At 35.7% G+C, this 10,198-nt stretch overlaps 2 pseudogenes across 1 annotated transcript; both read left to right on the top strand.

Moving 5' to 3' along the window:
• The first annotated feature begins 2,847 nt into the window (after window positions 1-2,847).
• On the top strand, window positions 2,848-4,398 carry LOC147513237 (putative pentatricopeptide repeat-containing protein At1g26500; annotated as a pseudogene).
• Window positions 4,399-4,684: 286 nt separating this feature from the next.
• LOC147513236 (DEAD-box ATP-dependent RNA helicase 10-like) lies at window positions 4,685-10,134 on the top strand (annotated as a pseudogene). The gene is made up of 11 exons (XR_015216115.1): window positions 4,685-4,691; window positions 5,419-5,492; window positions 6,441-6,562; window positions 6,748-6,789; window positions 6,943-7,018; window positions 7,220-7,365; window positions 7,729-7,866; window positions 8,204-8,315; window positions 8,421-8,509; window positions 9,132-9,396; window positions 9,490-10,134. The product of XR_015216115.1 is annotated as a DEAD-box ATP-dependent RNA helicase 10-like (transcript).
• The last annotated feature ends 64 nt before the right edge of the window (window positions 10,135-10,198 follow it).

Genomic DNA, 10,198 nt, shown 5'->3' with positions numbered 1-10,198 from the left:
GTTTTTGACGTTAGTTTCATTCAAGATTATATATTTTTAAAATATTTGTCATTATTACTTTTCCGTTTTTTTTTTTTTTATTTTCTATTATATATTTTGCAAGGTTATTTTTTGTATAATTGTTTTTAACTATGTTTTGAGGCCGTGTTAAGGATATATTCAAAATAAGTCGGTATTTTATTATAGACACTAAAATTGTATGATTTGTAATAGGAATTAGTTTCTACAAATCACCTATTTTTAGCAATTTTCAATTTCGTTAATTATTTTTAAGATTAGTTCCACGCATTTGCATCGTGTTTCCAATTTATAATTAATTTTTCTTTGAGGTTAGTTCAATGAATTTAAGTCCCGTTCCGATTTCCGTTAATTATTTCTTGAGGTTAGTTCAATACATTTGCATCCATTTTATTTTTTGAGATTAGTTCAAATCGCAGTTTGCATCCGGTTTTCGATCTCCCGTTAATTATTTTTTAAGATTAGTTCCATGCATTTGCATCGTGTTTCAAATTTATAATTAATTTTTCTTTGAGGTTAGCTCAATGCATTTGCATCCAGTTTCTGATTTTCCGACAATTATATTTTTTATGTTAGTTTGGTGTATTTGCATCCAAGTTTAGATTTTCCATTAATTATTATTTGAGGTTAGTTTAATGCAATTGTATCCATATTCTAATTTTCTATTAATTACTTTTTAAGATTAGTTTAATGCTTGCATTTGCATCCAGTTTATGATTTCCCGTTAAATATTATTTGAGGTTAGTTCGATGTATTTGCATCCAATTTTCGGTTCCCTATTAATTGTTTTTTGACGTTAGTTTCATTCAGTATTATATATTTTTTAAAATATTTGTCATTATTATTTTGCCGTTTTTTTTTTTTCATTTTCTATTATATATTTTGCAAGGTTATTTTTTGTATAATTGTTTTTAACTATGTTTTGAGGCCGTGTTAAGGATATATTCGAAATAAGTCGGTGTTTTATTATAGACACTAAAATTGTATGATTTGTAATAGGAAATTAGTTTCTACAAATCACCTATTTTTTAGCAATTTTTTTTTTATTTGATCAAATATATAATAATTGGAACACTAAAAGTGTTTGATTCCTAATAGGAAATTACCTTTTACAAATCACCTATTTTTTAATAAATTTTTTTATTTGATAAAATATATAAGAATTGGAAATACAATCAAACTCTCTAAATATAAGAATTAGAAATACACTCAAACTCTCAAAAGAGGTTTCAATGCGTGGGATTGTAAGCTATTTTATTAAAATATTATCTTTCATATTATAATGGTACATGGGAGAAAAAACTAACTCTCATATTAGAGTGCCACATAGGAGAGAGAAAATCCTTCATTAGAGGTCTCTGCTTTAGTATATAGATAATAGACAACTAAGTTTAAAAAAAAAGCATGAAGAATAGTAATCTCCAACAATCATATATAGACACTAAAACAGTAATTGACTGTTCGATATGATTTTGATCAATGACTTTCTTTACAAACCCTATTTAAGCTTCATTGGGCTCCAAGTTTCTCAACAATAAATGCATTCATTGTACTAGGTCCATCAATCGATGCAAAGTGCAATACCCCAACTAGCCTTGTAGGGTCGAAGCCCGGCCTCCATTCGGACTTAAGGCAATAAGGCGGGCCTAAATCTCAATTTTAAAAGTTATTAGTGGGGAATTCCAACATGCAAAGCTACAACTCCTGTGGGGGGAAGGGGAACAAAGCATTCACTAAACCACCAACCTTGTGAATCGTGATATTAATTATTTTCTTCAACAATAAAAAAAACATGAAGTTCAATAAAAACAAACTATATTCTGCAAACATAAATTTAGGCCCATGATGGTCAAGCTATGAGTTCTGATTCTTGCCCATGATGGTCATTAGCTCAATGGCAAAACTATGTGTTTTGACTTTTAAATTTAATTTGATTATACAGAGAAAAATAGTACTGGAAGTCAAGATTAGATCACCCAATTAGTTCCAGACAAACAAAATGCTGTTCCTCACTTCCTCCACGTCTTATATGTTGGGTTTTGGAGCCGCATGTTTGTACTTAGCAAAGTTAGCTTTTTTCGGAATAATGTAAGGCTACAGATAAATAATGTATCCTCTGAAATTTGGAAACAAATAATCAAATATACAAAACTATGATTATATTGCCCACTTTTTTTGGTGTGACCGTGTGATAGTGTCAAATAAAACAATAGATAATGGTCCACATGGAAAAGGCTAAAAAAAGTTTTCATAATCTCCATCCAATTGGCTAATGCTGAGTGCAATGGCTCTCCATTCTCTCAAAAGTGGAGAGAATGGGCGGTGGTTTTTGTCCCTTATAACCATAATATTCTCCATATATAGAGAATAATATTGAGAAATAGAGTGCATTCCACGCGAATTGAAATAACGTGGTTTGTAAAAATCCAAACGGCGTCACTTCAAGTGGCGTGGAATACATGTTTCAATTTCATATCGCGCCATTTAAAGTGGCGTGGTTTGTAAAATCTCAAACGGCACAAATTGAAGTGACGTGGAATGCATTTTTTTTTTTTTTTAATTCCGCGCCGGTCGAAATGGCATTGAATGGTCCAAACTATTGGACACCAAAATTGATTTCCCATCCTCAAAACACTATTTTTTGGTGGAATAGAGATAGAAGGTGATACACCATTGAACTCAGCCTAAGAGATCTATATACATAGTTAGGGTATTCACCACCATGAGAGAAATTATCCCGCACGTGTTTTCATAAAAAACCTCAAATGAATCGAAAAACGAGACCACTTCTGAAATATCTCTTAATCCACAACTTCAAACACATAACCGATTCAACTCACCAAACTAATAAGCCCAACTCAACTCCTCCGAGTCTGCATAGTTGTATACCAACAACAAAACTCCATACTCATCTTCAAAACTGCAAATTTAATCTCACACATGAATTCTTCCTTCAAGTTTGTAACAAGTTTCCATATTCATGGAAACCCGTTTACAGACTTTTCCAGTTTTCTCAAACTTGAAGAACAAAACAACTAGTTTTAACAAAATGGTAGATATTTTTGGTAAAGCTAAGAACATAGAATTACTATGGAAAACTTTGGAACAAATGGGTGAAAGAAAATTAGTGAATGATAAAACTTTTAGAATTGGTGTTAAGTATTTAGCTGAAGCTAGGGAGTTAAAGAAATGTGTTGAGATTTTTCATTTAATGAATGCCTATGGTTTTGTTTATGAGTTAGAGAGATTGAATAAGGTCATTGAAACACTTTGCGGTGAGAAATTGGTTTTTGAGGCTAAGTATATTGTTATGAAGATGAAAGAGTTTGTTCAACTGAATGGAGTTACTTATAAGTTGTTGATAGTTGGGTTTTGTGAAGTTGGTGATATGATTGAAGCTTCAAAATTTTGGAATTTAATGGTTGATGAAGGGTTTGAATTGGAAGTTGAGGCTATGATGGATACATTTTTTAAGAATAATCGGGTTGAAGCTTTTTAGATTGGTAGGTGACTTGGGGTTGTCTAGTTATAGGTTAGTGATAAATTGGCTGTGTAAGAAAGGGATGGTGTTACAAAGTTATGTATTGTTTGATGAAATGATTAAGAGAGGTATTCATGCTGATAATGCAATGCTGGCTTCTTTGGTGTATGGGCTTTTGTGTAGAAGGAGGATTAGAGAAGCTTACAAGATTGTTGAAGGGATTGAGAAGGTGGATATATGTGTGTATCATGCATTGATAAAGGGGTTGTTGAAGTTGAGAAAGGCTAGTGAAGCAACACAAGTGTTTAGAGAGATGATTAGTAAAGGTTGTGAACCTATAATGCATACTTATATTATGCTTTTGCAAGGACATCTGGGGAAGAGAGGGAGAAAGGGTCCAGACCCTGTTGTGAATTTTGAGACTATTTTTGTTGGAGGGGTGGTTAAGTTGGGGAAGTCATTAGAAGCTACCAAGTATGTGGAGAGGATAATGAGTGGTGGTGTTGAGGTGCCTAGGTTTGATTACAATAGTTTTTGCATAGTTTTTCAAATGAGGAAGGTGTTGCTATGTTTGAGGATGTGGGAAAGAAGTTGAGAGAAGTCGGATTGGTTGATCTTGCAGATATATTTCAGAGGTATGGGGAGAAGATGACTACTAGAGACATGAGGAGGAGATTACCTGAGCCATGAGTCTAGTATGACATCACAAGGAAAGACCTGTTGGAACCCCAAGAGAAAACAAAAGAACTCGAGCTTGAATTGGAAAGACTGACTGGTGAAATAAAGTATCTGACAGTCTGACCAAGAGAACAGTCATCTTAAGGAGGATGTTCTTGTTACAAAGGAGAAGTTGGAAGTGAGTATATAGCAGTGTGAGGAACTTGATTTCAATCTGAAAAGAATTACAAGTCGAGGAAGAGTACAACTCCCAGTTCAGCACTCTTTAAGAAGCATTGCAAGCTCCAGAAGCAAAGCACAAGGAGCTAACAGATGTGAAAGAAGCATTTGACGGGATCCCTGGTGAACTAGAGAGCTCAAAAAAGAAAAGGCGGGAGCTTGAGCAATAGCTACAATCTTCAGCAGGTGAAGCTCAAATGTTTGAGGAGCAGAGTAAGCAGACTGCATCCGAGACAGCCCTGGAGTCTTGGTGAGAGTTTTGAGCCTATATAGTCAACCCTTAGAAGCATGGCTGGTGTGATCATTGTATCATGCAAGTCTATCTTCTCTGATTTCAAAAACCACTCTACATGACAATGTAGGAGAGAGCTAGCGGCTCGAGCAGCCTGAGTTGGATTGTGGGTTTTAACCAAAAGCTGATAGAGTCTTGGGACTGGCAAACGGAGATGACCTGTGAGTGAACCTCTAGGCACCACGCACACCACTGGTGCCAACAAAACATGTAAGTGAATGAAACAGGTTTATCCATACATATGAATCTGACACAGGATATACATATCAAATAGTCTGGTTATTCCATGTAATTCTTCTATCATGTTTTTTTTTTTTTTTGATAGTGAAATTCTTCTATCATGTTGAATGCGAAAGTATCACGAAGTTATTCTTTCTCCCGCATTTTACTTGGTCGAACGCCCCCCTTTTGTGTTGTACACTCCAGTAATACAATAAAATTCCAATAAAAAAAATACAACAAAATTAAAGCACTGTCTAAGCACTATGAGAGGAGAAAGCCTTTGGTATAGCTCACTTTATGTGATAGACTACCCTTCTCGATCTGGATGACAAGTTCACCATATTACTTGGTACACAATTTTTGCTGTACTGAAGTTGATCAGAAATGGGCCATGGTTTCTCCCTGAAATCTAGATGCAACATTTGGAAATGAACGCAAATCAATATTTTCTCCCTAATCAATATTCTCATAAGGTGTCTATTTTCCTTCACATTTTTTTCTTAATAAGTGGCAACTCCTGGGAGACTCATTGACCACCTGTCCAATACGAAAGGTTTTAGTTTGCAGACATTGAAATACTTGGTATGTTTTCTGTTTCCTGTTATGAGTTTTAGTTATTAACTTTTCTTCCCCAATATTATTTTTTTGAAGGTTAAATCATTAACCCGGATAATCAGTTTCATTCTTTTTTTCCCTAAACATGTCTATTTTGGATGATGCCATTGTTATTCTTTGGTACAATTTATGACATCTAAAACATGACATTCTATTGACTGTGCAAAGTTTTCCATCAACTTATTGGTGCTTGGAACACAGACCAAATTTTAATACTCATAGTTTCAATCCCACCTCTTGCTTTACAGTAAGCAGGACACCCTACATTACAAAAGATTGAAGCCCTTTAATGGTCAAAGTCCCAGAAGGCCAATTGGAGAGAAATTCCTTGATGTCAAGAATAATTTGTTACACATATCTTTCTTCATTATAAAAGTGCCCACCTTTTTGCTTCCTCCTATAAAGCCTTTCGCCTTTGGAATGCGCTCTATTGACCACTTAGCCTTCAAGGAGGGAGGATGAACGGTAGGAGTATTGCCTGGGGATTTTGAGATGCTATGAGGAGGGGCTTGGCTTATGAAAGTAAGATAAAAAGGATAATAAAATGTAGAGAATTTTACCTTTTTTTTAAAAAAAAAACAGTAAGTCGAAACAAATGACTGCTTGTCCCTAGGAGTTCTGTTTTAACAAACGATGTTTTTTACATGAAAAAATTGCCCCCTTAATTTCGAAAGCAATTTATAGTGGTTTCTTGTCCCTAGAAGATTGTATCACCTTTGTCCGGCCAAGTCCCATATCTTTTTTTTGTAGTGGTATGTGTGTGAACAACATTCCAAACACTTACTGGTTCAAGTGCTTTTCCTTTTTTATTTTAATTTCTGAATGGCGTTGCATAACTTTTTTAATACAGGGACTTAATTTCCATCTGTGAATCTATTATTTACCTACTAATTATAACTTGCTTGTATTTGGCAGGTCTTGGATGAGGCAGATAGATTATTGAATGAGGAATTTGAGGAATCAATTGATAACATTTTGAAGGCCATTCCCAGAGAGCGCAAGACATTTATTTATTTTCTGCTACCATGACAAAAAAGGTAAGATGTACATGTCTTGACAAGTTTTCCTGTTTTCTATCTGCAATGCTCTAATTCTTGTAATGACAAAGGGAACCCTTGAGTTCATAGTTTCAAGCTTTGTGACTATGGTTTTTAATTATTATTTTTAATGTCTTTGGGTAACAACCATCAGCTTTCACTAATCTGTTACCTTGTGTTTCTAGGTCCGCAAACTACAAAGGGCATGTCTGCGGAATCCTGTGAAGGTGTGTTCTCTTTCTACCGTATTATTTTACGCATCCTTTTGTGTTCTTCATGGTTGACGAGTTCGCGTATCTTTGCACAACTAGTGCTTGGTGTTGCACTATCTGCATAATTGTATCAATTACGGTCTAAATCTCAGTTTTTGGTTTATTCAGATTGAGGCAGCTTCTAAATATTCCACTGTTGACACTCTGAAGCAGCAGTATCGCTTTGTTCCTGCGAAGTACAAGGTTTTCTTCTTTCCACTATATTTTGCAGGATCTTGGGTTAATTGGGCATTAAAAGCTGTGTACTGAGCCAATTATTGAGAATTAACTTGGTTTGGGGCTTGTGATTTTCAGTGTGATCCCAACCCAAAGTATTCATTCTATCATATCCCAGAAACTGTATTCTTCTGTGCTAACCTCTATTTAATTTAAAATCACACGGAAGACTGCTACCTTGTATTTATTTTAAGCGATATACCTGGAAGTACATCAATGGTGTTTACTCGCACTTGTGAGTCAACGCGTCTTCTGGCTTTGATTCTTTGGAACTTGGGATTCGGTGCCATCCCAATTAGTGGTCAAATGAGTCAGGTACTCTATAATTTCTATGCACAAATTTGGTCGGTGGACTTGGTGGTGCATATTCTTTTCAAAACCATTATTTAGGTTGTGCCAAGTTTTACATCATATTCTTTTCTTTTTTTTCGATTTTGGTGTGTGTGTGTGTGTGTGTTTTTGACATTTAAATTGCCATTTCCCATCCCATGTTGGTGTATTATCTATTTCTGGATGTATATATAATCTTGCGCCCCCCTCTCCCACACATTCTTTTAAAGTGATAATGTGTTAAAAACCAGTATAACATGGTGTGCATAACATCAAAAGTTTACATAACATGGAATTTTTATATTCAATACTTCTTCTGTTCATATTGTTATCTGGAACATTTGACAGGCAAAGAGACTTGGGGCCTTAAACAAGTTCAAGGCTGGAGAGTGTCCAATTCTTATCTGCACTGATGTTGCGAGTCGAGGGCTTGATATTCCTTCTGTAGACATGGTTATCAATTATGATATTCTGGCCAATTCTAAGGTGAGTTCATTGATATCAGGGTTTTTGACATTAGGTTAGTTTGGCAATTAGGAGTAGGGCAACAAGTATAAAGTCTCAAGATCCTTCGTTTGACCTAGTTCATGGAGTGTTTTTCGTGCACTTCTGCTACTTGCATGGTTTGCATATAGTGAATGGCCTTAATACCAGATGAAGATTGGCACTTTAAAAGGCCAACCTGCAAAACCTGCCTCTGATAAACACAGGATGTCTTGCTTCGTATTACTTGCACATTCTTGCTCTTTATCTTTAGTTAGCAATCTGCGCCTCAAATACTTTGATGTTCCTATTTCTGCTAATCTCTCAAAGTGTGTTTCAGGATTATATTCACTGAGTGGGTAGAACTGCTCGTGCAGGGCGATCTGGAGTTGCTATTTCATTAGTAAATCAATATGAGCTGGAGTGGTATATCCAGATAGAGAAGCTTATCGGTATGCATGACTGTCTTTATACATGGAGAATCACATTTCACCCAGAAGCTGTTTTGATTATACTGATCACTAAAGCATATTCTGTTGCATGTCATTTTGTTTCAGGAAAACAGCTTCCCGAGTTTCCTGCTCAAGAGGAGGAAGCTCTTTTTTTCTCGGAGCATGTGGCACAGGCCAAAAGGCTGGCTCTAACGGTATTACTGTCGTTATCATCATTTATTTAAGTGGTTTTTTAATTCTCTTAGTAGTTACTGGGAAAGTATAAATCAGTTCCAACGTTGAACTAGAAATAACCAATGTCAAGATGAGACACTACAAACACATTGTCTCAGCATGATGCATGTGCCAGTTGCGCAAAATTTTCTGGTATGTCTGAGGCAATTGCTCCCGCATGAAGCTGATTTGGTTGGGTGATCTCAATTTTTAACCTTCTGGGGTGTTAGGATATTAGAAGATGCTCTTTTGAGTTATGGATCTCCTTTAAAAGCTAGTTTACGTTGTCTCGAGCCGAAACATGTATCTACATATAGTTGTAATGAAAACCCAATGATTTAATGAACAGTTCTTGTTGATTGTGAATTCTAACGAGCTACATCTTAGGGTTCATATCTGTTGATAGTATCACCAGATTTAGTTCTTGAAAATTTGTTGATCCTGCTGGAGTATCTTTCAACACCATACTAGGAGTTCCCCAATGGTTGTTAAGTCTCGTTTGGAAATGCATGCGTCAATGAGTGATCCTCACTACTCTGCACAAATTATTTTTGAAGTTTTTTAGTTGTAGCCAATAATGATTTGATTTGATGATATTTGCAGAAAGTCAAAGAGCAAGGTAACAAAAGAAAAAGAAGAGGGGGTGATGATGATGGCGAAGAGGATGCTGACACATGCAAGTCTGAAGCGTGGGAACTCTTCGAAGAAGTCGTCATCAAAGAAGCCGAGGAGGTGATGGTTTTGTACGAGTTTATGCGGTTTTGGTAGGATTCAAAATTGTTTGTTTGCGATATTTACTAGTGTTCAAAAGTCGAGGCTTTGGGGCAGTTTTGTTCTTGTGGTTGTATTTACAATTATCAGAACAAATGTAAGTGCATCTTGTTGATATAGATTCTTAAATTATAACTGTGGATTGGTTGTTGATTCCGTAGCAGCTAATGATTAAATGTTCTGTTTGAAGATGTCGAGCAGGTGTTGTTTGAACTTTGAAGATGCAAGTGTTTACCATGGAAACGTTAAGGTGTGTTTTTAAGGTTGCAAGGGCAATTGAAGCTCATATGCGTAATTAATTGATTAGCAAAAGGTAATGATTTGTAAACCTACAAGGTGCACCGTGCACTTGATACCATTGCTACAAGGGAACATATTCCAAAGTATTACTGGATATGTGGTTATTTGCTGTGGCTCAACTCTTCAATTGGAAGATTATACTTAAAGAGTATACGTCACCTGCTGCATTTCAACAATCGAGCAGCCATAGACTCCCTCTAAATGTAGTTCTTCTATCATGTTTTTTTTTTTTGATAGCGAAATTCTTCTATCAGGTTGAATGCGAAAGTATCACGAAGTTATTCTTTGCTGTACTGAAGTTGATCAGCAATGGGCCATGGTTTCATCTGATCATAATCAAAATCTAGATGCAACATTTAGAAATGAACGCGAATCCAGATCATGTTTATGCGCTGTGGGCACAGAGGGTCGTCACGCCTACTCTCCGTTGCTATAGTATGAATGTATGATGTGTCACCAAGCAGATAACCACCTCCTTCCTTGGATGTATAACTCATTTAACAGTGGTCATTATATAACTATGTCACATGGATCAGATCCTCTCAGTTTCCATGTATCTAAACAGGTATTGTGCCTTAAGCTGGAAGCTTTATGCCAAA

The sequence above is a fragment of the Coptis chinensis genome, chromosome 3, assembly GCF_015680905.1.
Source record: "Coptis chinensis isolate HL-2020 chromosome 3, ASM1568090v1, whole genome shotgun sequence".
Taxonomy (NCBI): domain Eukaryota; kingdom Viridiplantae; phylum Streptophyta; class Magnoliopsida; order Ranunculales; family Ranunculaceae; genus Coptis; species Coptis chinensis.
Note: the sequence above shows the minus strand (reverse complement) of the source record. Positions and strands in the feature narration are given on the sequence as shown.